We start from the raw sequence: 14,499 nt of genomic DNA, 5'->3' as shown, positions 1-14,499 counted from the left end.
AACAACCAACAAGGTCCTAGCAATCAACAAGTATCCAATAATACTTACAATCAGCAAAGACCGAATTTTCAAAACAAACCACCACAACAAACCGATGATAAAAAGCCGAATTTAGAAGATATGATGACAAAGCTAGTTGAAACTCAAACGCAGTTTTTCACATCTCAAAAACAAACCAATGAACAAAATGCTCAAGCATTTAGAAATCAACAAGCTTCTATTCAAAATCTGGAACAAGAAGTAAGTAACCTAGCAAGGTTAATAGGTGAAAGAAAACCGGGAAGTTTACCTAGTGATACAAATGCTAACCCCCGGAATGAAACAGCTAAAGCTATTACCACAAGAAGTGGTACAACACTTAAACCACCTGAAATACCTGTAACTTCTGATGAAACTATTCCTACTCCACAAGAACCACAACCTGATCAAGATAAGGAAAAAGAACCGGTAGTTGAAAAGGTTAATGAAGATAACACAGTTAAGGATAAACCTTATGTTAAACCATACCAACCACCACTTCCTTATCCGAGTAAAATGAAGAAAGAAAAACTTGAAGCCGAGCAATCCAAATTCTTGGATATGTTTAAACAGATAAATGTAAATCTTCCTTTCATTGATGTGATTTCAGGAATGCCAAGATATGCTAAATTCTTGAAAGATCTAATCACGAATAGAAAGAAAATGGAAGAACTCTCGGCTGTTACTATGAATGCAAATTGTTCAGCAGTGCTGTTGAATAAGATACCAGAAAAACTATCTGATCCAGGAAGTTTCACAATTCCATGTTTTCTGGGTAGTCTTAGTTCAATAGAAGCATTGGCAGACTTAGGTGCTAGTATAAATCTAATGCCGTATTCACTATACGCTAAACTAGACCTTGGAGAATTGAAACCAACAAGAATAAGCATACAACTAGCCGATCGATCAATAAAATATCCTAGAGGGATAATGGAGAACATGCTAGTTAAAGTTGGTACTTTAGTATTTCCAGTAGATTTTGTTGTTTTGGACATGGAAGAAGATTCTCAAGTTCCTCTAATATTAGGAAGACCATTCTTAAACACGGCTAAAGCAATGATAGACGTGTTCGGTAAGAAACTGACCCTAAGTATAGAGGATGAGAGTGTTACCTTTTCAGTTGATAGAGCAATGCAACAACCACAATCTGCAGATGATACATGTTATTATATTCAAACTATAGATGCACATGCAGAATTATTAGAAGAATTTCCAGAATTACAAGGAACAGGAGAATGTTCTTTAGGAGAAGGTAATGAACCAATTGATGAAGCTGAAATGTTAGCTACACTTATAGCTAATGGATATGAACCAACAACAGAAGAAATTCAAATGCTAAAAGAAGAAGACAGATATCGATATAAATCATCGATAGAAGAACCTCCGAAATTAGAGTTAAAGCCACTTCCAAACCATTTGGAATACGCTTATTTACATGGTGAATCTGAATTACCTGTAATAATATCGTCTTCTCTTACTGAAAATGAGAAATCACAACTCATTTCTGTGTTGAAAGCTCATAAACCAGCCATTGCATGGAAGATTCATGATATTAAAGGAATAAGTCCTTCGTATTGCACACATAAAATCCTTATGGAAGAAGGTCATAAAACGTATGTGCAACGCCAACGAAGACTAAATCCTAATATGCAAGATGTAGTTAAGAAAGAGATTATTAAACTGCTAGATGCAGGTTTAATTTACCCAATTTCTGATAGTCCATGGGTAAGCCCAGTTCAATGCGTGCCTAAGAAGGGTGGCATGACTGTCATTACAAATGAGAAAAATGAGCTTATTCCTACTAGGACTGTAACAGGATGGCGTGTATGTATTGATTATAGAAAATTAAATGACGCCACCAGAAAAGATCACTTTCCCTTACCTTTCATAGATCAAATGTTGGAAAGATTAGCCGGAAATAGTTACTATTGTTTCCTAGATGGATTTTTCGGATATTTTCAAATTCCAATAGCACCCGAAGACCAAGAGAAAACCACATTCACGTGCCCTTATGGTACTTTTGCTTACAAACGCATGCCATTTGGACTTTGTAACGCCCCTGCAACCTTTCAAAGGTGTATGATGGCGATTTTTCATGACATGATAGAAGAATGCATGGAAGTATTCATGGATGACTTTTCAGTCTTCGGTGATACATTTAAATCATGTCTAGTTAATCTGGAACGAATGCTAATTAGATGCGAAAAATCAAATCTAGTACTTAATTGGGAGAAATGCCATTTCATGGTTAAAGAAGGCATCGTTCTTGGACATAAAATTTCAAAAGAAGGAATTGAAGTGGATAGAGCTAAAGTAGATGTAATTGCTAAACTTCCACATCCCACCAATGTTAGAGGAGTTAGGAGTTTTCTAGGGCATGCCGGTTTTTACCGACGTTTCATAAAAGATTTTTCTAAAATTGCCACTCCTATGAATAAACTCCTAGAAAAGGATGCGCCATTCATCTTTTCAGATGAATGTATCAAATCTTTTAATATTCTTAAAGAAAAACTCACTAATGCGCCGATCATGATAACACCAAATTGGAATCTACCATTTGAACTAATGTGCGATGCAAGTGATTTTGCAATGGGAGCCGTTTTAGGACAAAGGATTGAAAAACGATTTCAACCTATATATTATGCTAGTAAGACATTACAAGGAGCACAAACGAACTATACAACTACTGAAAAAGAACTCCTTGCTATTGTCTTTGCTTTTGACAAATTTCGATCATATCTAGTTCTAGCAAAAACGGTGGTCTATACCGACCATTCTGCTCTTAGATACCTATTTTCAAAACAAGATGCTAAACCAAGATTAATCCGTTGGATCTTACTCTTACAAGAGTTTGATATTGAAATCCGAGATAAAAAGGGAGCAGAAAATCTCGCCGCTGATCATCTTTCTCGTCTTGAAAATCCCGAATTAGAAGTTCTGAATGAATCGGCCATACAAGACAACTTTCCTGATGAATATCTATTGAAGATAGATTATAAAGAAATCCCATGGTTTGCAGACTATGCAAACTACTTAGTTTGTGGATTCCTTGAAAAAGGATTATCGTACCAAAGACGAAAGAAATTCTTCAGTGATATAAAACACTATTTCTGGGAAGATCCACATCTGTTTAAAAGTTGTCCCGATGGAATAATACGCCGATGCGTATTTGGAGATGAAGCTAGTAAAATTTTAAACCATTGTCACACAGGACCAACAGGAGGGCATTATGGGCCTCAACTAACAGCAAGAAAAGTTTATGAAGCTGGATTCTATTGGCCTACAATTTACAAAGACGCACACCTTCTTTGCAAATCCTGTGATGCATGTCAAAGGACCGGAAAAATAAGTCAACGTGATGAAATGCCACAAAATGTCATCCAAGTATGTGAAGTATTTGACATTTGGGGTATTGACTTTATGGGTCCATTTCCAAAATCTCATAATAATCTATATATACTCGTAGCCATTGATTATGTATCTAAATGGGCGGAAGCACAAGCTCTCCCAACTAACGATGCACGAGTTGTAGTCAACTTTTTAAAACGTCTTTTTGCAAGGTTTGGAACACCGAAAGCTTTAATAAGTGATCGGGGTACTCATTTCTGTAATAATCAACTTGAGAAAGTTCTTAAAAGATATGGAGTAACTCATAAAATCTCCACCGCATATCATCCACAAACAAGTGGACAAGTTGAAAATACCAACCGAGCTTTAAAACGTATTCTAGAGAAAACCGTAGGATCAAATCCGAAGGAATGGTCCATTAAATTGGAGGATGCACTCTGGGCTTTTAGAACAGCCTACAAAACTCCAATTGGAACCACACCTTTTAGACTTGTTTATGGAAAAGCATGTCATCTTCCAGTAGAAATTGAACACAAAGCATTTTGGGCTTTGAAGACATGTAATCTTGATTTACATGAAGCCGGACGTCTACGATTAAGTCAACTAAACGAATTAGAAGAATTAAGACATGAAGCATACGAAAATTCGTTAATCTATAAAGAAAGAACGAAGAAATGGCATGATAAAAGAATCAGAAGTTCAAAAGAATTTAAAGAAGGAGACAGAGTTCTTCTTTTCAATTCACGATTCAAGCTATTTCCTGGAAAATTGAAATCAAGATGGTCTGGACCATTCATAGTCAAAAGAGTTTTCCCATACGGAACGATAGAATTGATAAATTCAAATGGGATTGAATTTAAAGTTAATGGTCACAGAGTTAAACATTACATACAGGGTCCGATGGAAGTCGACAACGAAGTTAATCACAATTTCGACACCACAGCTAACTAAGTGTGGGAAGAATCAAATCTTTAAAGGATAATATGTATTTCTGTTAGAGTTAGATTGTCTGTTTTCGTGTAGTTCTCGAAAATGGAACACGTATGGTCTTTCCCTAGCAGACCCTAAAGAACTAGTCTTCTCCCCCCATTCTGAATTTTTATTTTTTTTAGGTTTTTACGAAATGAAGACTGCCTGTGAATTAAACCATGGTCTAATGCTACACGCTTTGATCACTAAAAGAAATAATGACATACTACCGAGTGAATTAGTATCAGTAATCAGAGAAAGAATGGACGGAGTTAGAAAAGGATCCAGATGCGAAGATAATAAGTTACAATTTGGTAAAGGAAAATCAAAATCCGCAGCGAAAAGAAGAGCACGACACCTAGAAAGATGTCACAAATGCGGAAAATGGTCACATGGAGGTAAATGTTCAAATAATCAAACCTATTCAAATACCGAATTTGTTACTTTATGCAGAGACGGACCGTTCATATGTTTAGAAGAAAAGACAATGAATGCTCGAGGTTACGCCTATGCAGCCATGGAAAATCAATTAAACCGACTATCTTATGAATATAATAGATCATATAACTAAGAAATCTATTTCACAGGTATGTCTGTACAGTTTTTATTTTTATTTTTATTTTTAACCTTTTGATAATAAACGCTAATTTGTTCGCTAAAAAGTATTAAATTGGTATTGAATAAAATTAGGTTTGGCGACCGAAATTATTGATATCATTCAAAAATTTATTACATCACTGCGAAATTTAACGTTTATTCTTAAGGTATAAATATCTTTAAACAATCAACCCAAAATATTTCAAAAATTCGTCATGAGTTAAATTAGGTCTTGGAACCGAAATTACTTTACCGAAAAGAGGGGCGCATATTTTTGATAATATTTGATTGATTAAAGTGGGATAAAAAGACAAAAAGATTTTTAATTTATTTTTTTACCATGTTTTTAAAATTAATATTTAAATCTTAAATTAATATTGTAAACTTTGTAAAAACAATATATTTAAAATTGTAAATATTTGAAAAATTAATATAAGTTTGGTATGAATTTATAAATTTTTAAATTAAGTTTGGTGTGAATTTTTAAAATATTAATTTTTAATTTTATGCATTTTAAATTTTGAGTTTGGTGTGAATTTTTAATATTAATTTTGAATTTTATATTTATGTTGTGTGAATTTAAAAACAAAAATTTACTTTATCTCATTAAGTTAAGAATATGATTTTTAAAATTCGTCGTAAGTTGAAGACTAGGTCTTTGAACCGAAATTGCTTTACCCGAGGAAGGGACGAGAACTTTTATTATCATTATTTTTAATCTTATTGATTTAAAGTATGCCAAAAACATTAAAAAACCCAAAAATCTTAGCTTTTAAAACAATCGCTACAAAAAGACAAATTTTAAAATTTTGTCGAGGGACGGACTAGGACATCGATCCGAAACGACCTCGTCCTAAATAACAAGGGAAACAAAATTTTAAAATTAATTTCTTAATTGTTTTATAAGTTAAAGATTATAAAAAAAAAAAAAAAAAAAAGGGTAAACTCCGCGACTCGCGGAGTTTGCAGTGCAAACCTCCGCGACTCGCGGAGGGACCAAAACCCAGAAAAAAATAAAAACAGCTGAAACGATCAGTACACTCAACAACACAAAAACAACCCGAAAAATACTGCGAAAAACCCACGAAAACCACCGAAAATCACCCCCAAAAATCTCAATTTTTAACCGTTAATCACCAAATTTTTTGCTAAAATCATGTTGAGAAGGATGATATCTAAGAACTACTCATGAAAAACGGTAAATTTCTACACCTAAACACCATTTAATTCGAATTTTAGTGTTCTTGAGCTATTTTTCCCCAATTTGATTTTGATGCTTTCTAGTGTAATTAGACTTAAATTGTTTATGTATTATGCTTGTATAACCTCGATTGATGCTGTTTAACATGATTAGAAGCCTTAAACTTCAAATTTTGAATAATCTAGGGTTTGTGTTCTTGAGCAATTTGGGGCTTTTTGATATAAACAGGTTATGGCCGATTTTTGTCATGAATTGTTGCTAAATTGAGTAGTATAACATGTCTAGGTAGTTAAATGATCCAAACTTTGAGCCTAAACATGATTTTGAGAATTAAAGTGGACTTTTTCAAGTCCAAAATTCATGAACTTGATTTTTGAAAGATAATGCCATTTGAGACTTGTTTGATTGCTAGTAATGATTATTTTGACATGTTATTTAAGTTGAATGCTTATGAACTTGGCGAAAATTTTCGTATATGCTTATTTGAAAAAGTGTAGATTTGATAAAAATGTGAAAATAAGCTTAAGTTTGATATAAATTGATAATGTCATTGTAATTATTTTGATTGATGATTTTGCTGACACTAATGCATATTTGGATGCACAAAATTTGTGTTTGATGTGTTTTGCAGAATGAAAGGGGTGAATCTTCATCCCAAGCCCGCCATGCTCCTGCTGAGAACTTGGAACAACAGGAGGTAGATAACTACTACAAGCAGGATGTACCTCATCCAGTCATGACCTTTTCAGATATGCACTTGGAACAGTTGCACCCGAACCTGAGATTTGACAGACTTTGGATAGATTATCCAAAATATCAACGGGGTTTGCATACTCTTCACTCTAAGGTTGTTGAGGTACCGAGGGTCATAGAATGGGGACCCTTGGAAGCTGTAGAATTGGCCGGGCCAATTAGGGAATTACTGGTACAGAGGTATGGTAATTCTTCTTTTAATGACTGGATATGTTTATTCACCATACGCAGACCTGTATATAAAGTATGGTGTGAAGAGTTGTTATGTAGTATAGAGTTGAATGATCGGGTAGCTAGTTTAACCGATCATTCTTTTATTAGATTTTTGTTAGGCGGTTCGATGCGCCACATGTCTTTACTGGACATGGCTCAGGCTTTACGTATATATACGCCTGAGGAGTTAGCGTCTGCCGATTGTAGAGGATTGATACTAAACGGTAGAAAGATAGATGAGAATTTTGATACACACGGTGTGTGGAGTCAAATGACAAGCCATCACCGTTTCAAAGGGGGAAACTACTCTTATTTGGATATAGATAGAGCCGAATTAAGAGTAATACATAGGTTTTTAGCTAATTCGATTACACAAAGGGGTAAAAACAAAGAAAAGGTAAATGAACAAGATTTGTTTTACCATATGTGTATTCGAGACCCACACAGCGCTGTAAGTATACCATATTGTGTGGGTTATTATTTATCAGCTATGGTTCGGGGGATGCGTCCACATAGCATAATAGGAGGTGGTATTTTTATTACTTTGATTGGTGAATATCTCGGTGTGGATATAAGTCGGGGGGGGATTATTAGTAGAAGAGCCGGAACCCCGCGACACTATAGGTTTAAATGTATACCATGGTGCGAAAGTTTTGAAGCGGCGAAATAACGCCGCAGTACGATACAATGGTAGACATCCACAGGTAGAGAGAAACCAGGAACAAGGTAATGTAGGAGGGGGGAATGAGATGCAAGAAATGCATAGGTTTATAGCTTCTCAGGAATACGAAAATGCTAGACAGAGAGCATTTGAAGATTGGCAAGTTCATCAGAACCAGATCATAGCGCATTGCCAACATATAGGTAGAAACTATATTCCTACACCGAAACCCGTCTTCCCTCCTTGGTCGATAGAGATGCAGCCACCATATCCTACGTATGACCCTGCCGAAGCATTCTATAGCACTTATGGTTATGCGTGGAACCCCTATTGGTACCAATATCATCCTTAGTTTACTTATTATTTTTTATTATTTTGTAATTTGTAATTATTGATACATTTAATATTTTTGTTAATATTGTAATCATTTTTATAATTATCTAACTTTTATTCTTAGATTTTAATAATTTTTGAATGTGGGGTAATAAACCAAACTTCAAAAATATGTATATATGTTTGCAGTTTATCTTATGTACACAACAGGGTAAAACAACGCATTTTCAAAGACTGGCATTAAGTTCAGCAAAAGCAACTAATTTTGACGACAAGATGCAAAATACATGTGAAATAACAACAAGACGGAATGAACAAATGATGTGCACCATTTATCATTCAGCAAACAAACGCCAATATATTTGGAAACTTTGGTAAAAATTTAATCATTTTCACACAAATCACCCTCAATAATTTAAATTGTTACTGATTTCTTGCAAATGAGGGCATTGCAAGATCTTAAGTGTGGGAAGGGATTAAATTCTTTCGGATTTTAAAATTTTTATATTAAACACTTGGTTACCATTAAAAATACTAGTAAAGCAGTAGTTGTATTAGAATCTAGTGCTCTCTGATAATAAAGAACAACCCTGGTCTTATATACTGACTACCCAATTCTAGTAAAATTTTTCAAAATTTTCAATTAAATGAATTCAAAATCATGTTTATACATATTTATGAACGATAAAACTAGGTTTTAACACCGAAATTATTGTTACCTCGGAAAGGACATAAATTGAGAAACAAACTAAAATGTTAAAATTCATTTAAAATGGAATAGAGGACGATAAAAAGAAAAATAAAAAGCCAAGTGTGGGAAAATTTACCAAGTTATTTTAAACATATGTCACATATATTTGTAACAAATAACTGAAAATACTTTTGCTTTGAACTAAACTAAACTGTTTTACCCGATGAAAGAAAAGAAGAGATGGATCTACACGATGAATCAATTCCATCATTAAAAGGAAGTAAAGTCTTCCGAAAAAGAAACGCGCTTCTTGATTTAGGTCATGAAGTTGTCGTCCAGACCAGCTGTAGGTTGACGAAAAATCTAGAAAAGTCATCACTAAAATCAGCAGGAAATCCACGGACCTCAGCATCAAACAGGGTCGCCAAGTGGTCAGATTTATCCTAACCATGAGAAGGATTTATCTCGTACAATGGGGGGGCACCGTGCAAATTAGCTTGATAAGACTAATGAATCAGATCCCCAGAAAGGATAATCTCCTTAAAGATCAAAAATCAGCTTTTAAGCCTGATATTACTCAATCCTTGAGATTGACCTTAAAGATTGAGAATTACAAACTCATGGAATTCAATGATATCTAAACTCGAGCTTAAACGAGAAAATATTTTGATCAAAATTACAAACCGATTTGTTTTCTGAAAACCCTATTTTCAATGCGTTCATTACCATTGAACGTAAAATCCTAGGAATTCACCTGGAATTCATTAGGTCACCTGAACTAAATCGGGTATCAACCGTAAGAACGGTGGTTGCATAGCATGGTCAAAGACAGGACCTTGTGCCAGACCGAAAAATTATAAGGGTGAGCTTTACTATTGCTCCTACCAAGGATAGTAATTGCGTCCGACACGTTATAGACCATAATCAAAAGCATGTCACGGGACATTGCCTTAACAGTTGCTTGTTCAACGCTTTCCTTTACAACCGGACGGTAGTTTACCGAAAGGTAATATACGGAACAAGTAAACTGGACGTGTTGCTTTCCAAATACAAGGTTAGCAAGTGGGTGACCCAAAACCGCAAGTTTTGAGCTAAAATTTTCAAATCTGAAACCCACCAAACCCACAAATATTTTGCAAACACCGGTAAAGGGTTATTCCGGAAAACTTATCTAGGGTAAAAACTAGATTTAATTTTCAAAAGATCAAATGTTTTCATAAAGATCCAATTTCCTTAATGGATCTAAATTTTTATAGTCATGTGGGACTGTAAACCATATCGTTACTACCATTGTTTATACCGCCGTATAGAAATCACTGATGTACAAAGTGTGAAGAATAAAGAAGTGATTCTAGTATTTCAAGACGATATTGCTTGAGGACAAGCAACGCTCAAGTGTGGGAATATTTGATAATGCTAAAAACGAACATATATTTCATAGCATTATTCCTCAAGAAAGACAAGCTTTTAGTTGCAATTGTTCTATTTACAAGAGATATTCGTTTAAATAATAAAAGGTGAAGACAAAAGACAGATTCGACGAATTGAAGACGCAAACGACCAAAAAGCTCAAAAGTACAAAAGACAATCAAAAAGGTTCCAATTATTGATAAGAAACGTCTCGAAATCACAAGAGTACAAGATTCAAAACGCAAAGTACAAGATATTAAATTGTACGCGAGGACGTTCGAAAATCCGGAACCGGGACTAGAGTCAACTCTTAACGCTCGACGCAACGGACTAAAAATTACAAGTTAACTATGTATATAAATATAATATAATATATAATTAATTATATTAATTATATATATATTATATATATATAATAAAAACCGTCGGCAGCAAGAAACTCCAAGGGTGTGAGCTGTAAATACCTCTCCGCGACTCGCGGAGTTTTAAGGGCATTTTGCCGCGAGTCGCGGAGCCCCAAAAATCAAGTCTGGCTATAAAGCCAACCGAATTCTGATCAAATTTAACACATCTTTTTTCTTCCTCTTCATACGTAAATATATTTATATTTATAATTTATATTTTAATTATAATTATAATTCTAATAATAAGGGTATGTTAGCGAATGTTGTAAGGGTGTAAGTCGAAATTCTGTCCGTGTAACGCTACGCTATTTTTAATCATTGTAAGTTATGTTCAACCTTTTTACATTAATGTCTCGTAGCTAAGTTATTATTATGCTTATTTAAAACGAAGTAATCATGATGTTGGGCTAATTACTAAAATTGGGTAATTGGGCTTTGTACCATAATTGGGGTTTGGACAAAAGAACGACACTTGTGGAAACTAGACTATGGGCTATTAATGGGCTTTATATTTGTTTAACTAAATGAAAGTTTGTTAATGTTAATATAAAGATTTACAATTGGGCGTCCCTATAAATTACCATATACACTCGATCGGACACGATGAGCGGGGTATTTATATGTACGAATAATCGTTCATTTAACCGGACACGGGAATGGATTAATAGCCACTAGAATAATTAAAACAGGGGTGAAATTACATTCAAGGGTAATTGGTGTAATTGTTAACAAAGTAGTAAAACCTTGGTTTACACGCAGTCGATAACCTGGTGTATTCATTAAACAAAGTATTAAAACCTTGTTACAATTCGAATCCCCAATTAGTTGGAATATTTAACTTCGGGTATAATAATAATTTGACAAGGACACTTGCAATTTATATTTATGACTGATGGACTGTTATGGACAAAAACCAGACGGACATATTGAATAATCCAGGACAAAGGACAATTAACCCATGGGCATAAAACTAAAATCAACACGTCAAACATCATGATTACGGAAGTTTAAATAAGCATAATTCTTTTATTTCATATTTAATTTCCTTTATTTTATATTTAATTGCACTTTTAATTATCGCAATTTTATTATTCGCAATTTCATTATCATTATTTACTTTACGCTTTAATTTAAGTCTTGTATTTATTTTATATTTTACATTAGGTTTTAACTGCGACTAAAGTTTTAAAATCGACAAACCGGTCATTAAACGGTAAAAACCCCCCTTTATAACAATAATATTACTTATATATATATTTGTATTTTTATAAAAGTAAACTAATATAGCGTTGAGCTTTGTTCAAAGATTTCCCTGTGGAACGAACCGGACTTACTAAAAACTACACTACTGTACGATTAGGTACACTGCCTATAAGTGTTGTAGCAAGGTTTAAGTATATCCATTCTATAAATAAATAAATATCTTGTGTAAAATTGTATCGTATTTAATAGTTTTTCCTAGTAAAATAATAACTATTTTATATACACCTCGTTCGACATCAGAACCTCTTTGATTGTATTTTGTACTTTTGAGCTTTTTGGTCGTTTGCGTCTTCAATTCGTCGAATCTGTCTTTTGTCTTCACCTTTTATTATTTAAACGAATATCACTTGTAAATAGAACAATTGCAACTGAAAGCTTGTCTTTCTTGAGGAATAATGCTATGAAATATATGTTCGTTTTTAGCATTATCAGCCGCCAATTCAAGATCATGAGTCGGGTATCTCATCTCGTGTTCCTTTAATTGTCGAGAGGCGTAAGCGATGACTTTACCTCTTTGCATTAGAACACACCCGAGCCTATTCAAAGATGCATCATAATAAACCGTCATGTCTTCTACCCCTTCCGGCAGCACTAACACCAGAGCTTGACACAACTTCTCTTTTAACAATTGAAAAGCAATTTCTTGCTCGTTTTTCCAATTAAATTTCGCGTTCTTCCTCGTCAACTTCGTCAATGGAGAAGCGATTCTAGAAAAGTCTTGGATAAACCGACGATAATAACCGGCCAATCCGAGAAAACTTCGGATTTTCGTAGGCGTAGTCGGTCGTCCCCAACTCTTTACCGTCTCAATCTTCCCCGGATCTACTTGAATACCATCTTTGTTCACAATATGGCCAAGGAATTGAACTTCCCTTAGCCAAAATTCATATTTGGAGAATTTTGCATACAACTTCTCCTTCCGCAACGTCTTCAACACACCACGCAAATGATGTTCATGTTCCTGCATACTCTTCAAATAGACAAGTATGTCGTCAATGAACACAAGTACCGACTTGTCTAACATAGGTTGGCACACTCGGTTCATAAGATCCATGAATGCCGCCGGTGCATTCGTAAGACCGAAAGGCATAGCTACAAACTCATAATGCCATAACGCGTTTGAAAAGCCGTTTTCTCAATATCTTCCTCACGGACCCGCATTTGGTGATAGCTGGACCGTAAGTCAATTTTAGAAAAATAAGTCGCGCCTTGGAGTTGATCAAACAAGTCGTCAATCCGAGGCAATGGATAACGATTCTTGATCGTCACTTTATTCAACTCCCGATAATCGATGCACATCCGTATACTACCATCCTTCTTCTTCATGAATAAAACCAGAGCGCCCCATGGCGAAGCACTCGGTTGAATAAAACCCTTTCAAGTAACTCTTGGGTTTGATTTAACAACTCTTGCATTTCCGTTGGTGCTAAATGATAAGGAGTTTTAGCAATGGGAGTAGCACCCGGAACCAACTCAATGCGAAATTCAACTTGTCTTTCCGCCGGAACACCCGGTAATTCATCCGAAAAAACATCTTCGAATTCATTAACCACCGGAATTTCACGAATGGATGGTGGTTCTTCACGAGTATCAACTACATGAGCAAGAAAAGCCATGCCACCACTAACAAGAAAACGCCGTGCCCTTGCATAAGTGCATAATGGCACAAGTCTTCTCCGTCTCTCGCCGTGAATAATTAACTCTCCTCCACTAGGGGTCTGCATACGAATAGATTTTTCATGTCATGCAATATCGGCTCTATAACGATCGAGCCAATCCATACCAATGACAATATCGAATTAACCCAAAGTCATCGGGACAAGATCAATTTTAAACGTTTCGGTACCGAACATAATATCATAATCATTACACACATTAACCCCTAGCACCGTCTTACCATCCGCTATTTCAAATTCTACCGGAAGACTTAACTTAGCTAGCGGTTTATCAAGCTTAGACACAAAACGCGGAGACACAAACGATAATTTAACACCGCTATCAAATAGTATCCTTGCCGGATTAGAGTTAACCATGAAAGTACCTGAGACAACTTCATTGGATTGCTTGGCCTCATCATGGATCATTAAGTAATTTCGTCCCCTCGCCGTCCCCGCCGCCTTTTCTAGCTTCTTAACTTGATCATTCCTCAAATTGGGACATTCCGTCCTTCGGTGCCCCTCTTTATTACAATTAAAACAAACGATTTTGTTGGAAGATGAGTTCGTATAATCGCGGGCCATGTGCCCTTGTCGCCCATAATTGTAGCACGTGGGTCCAAAACCCTTAGAAGCCCACTTTTTTACACTACCGACGCTCTCGGTCACACTCCTACTCTTCTTGTTCGAGTGGCTAGTGGCTTCAAATTTTCGTTTGCCAAAGGTGAAGTCACTCTTTCTCGGAGCAAGCGACTCAAAACCCTTAGCGATATCGAACAACTCATCAAAAGTTTTCGCCGAGTTCCTACTAATCCTTTCTTAATAGATATCATTCAAGGTTCGGTAGAAATCTTCTTTCAACATATGGTCATTCCCGACATACTCCGGGAAAAATTGGGTCTTTGATAAGAAAGTGGACTTGAGAGTGTTCAAATCCATTAACCTTTGCCTCAAAGTACGCAACTCGTCTTTGAGCCTCGAAA

Source organism: Rutidosis leptorrhynchoides, chromosome 5, assembly GCF_046630445.1.
Source record: "Rutidosis leptorrhynchoides isolate AG116_Rl617_1_P2 chromosome 5, CSIRO_AGI_Rlap_v1, whole genome shotgun sequence".
Taxonomy (NCBI): Eukaryota; Viridiplantae; Streptophyta; class Magnoliopsida; order Asterales; family Asteraceae; genus Rutidosis; species Rutidosis leptorrhynchoides.
The sequence above is the reverse complement of the archived record's forward strand: the minus strand, read 5'-3'. Positions refer to the sequence as shown.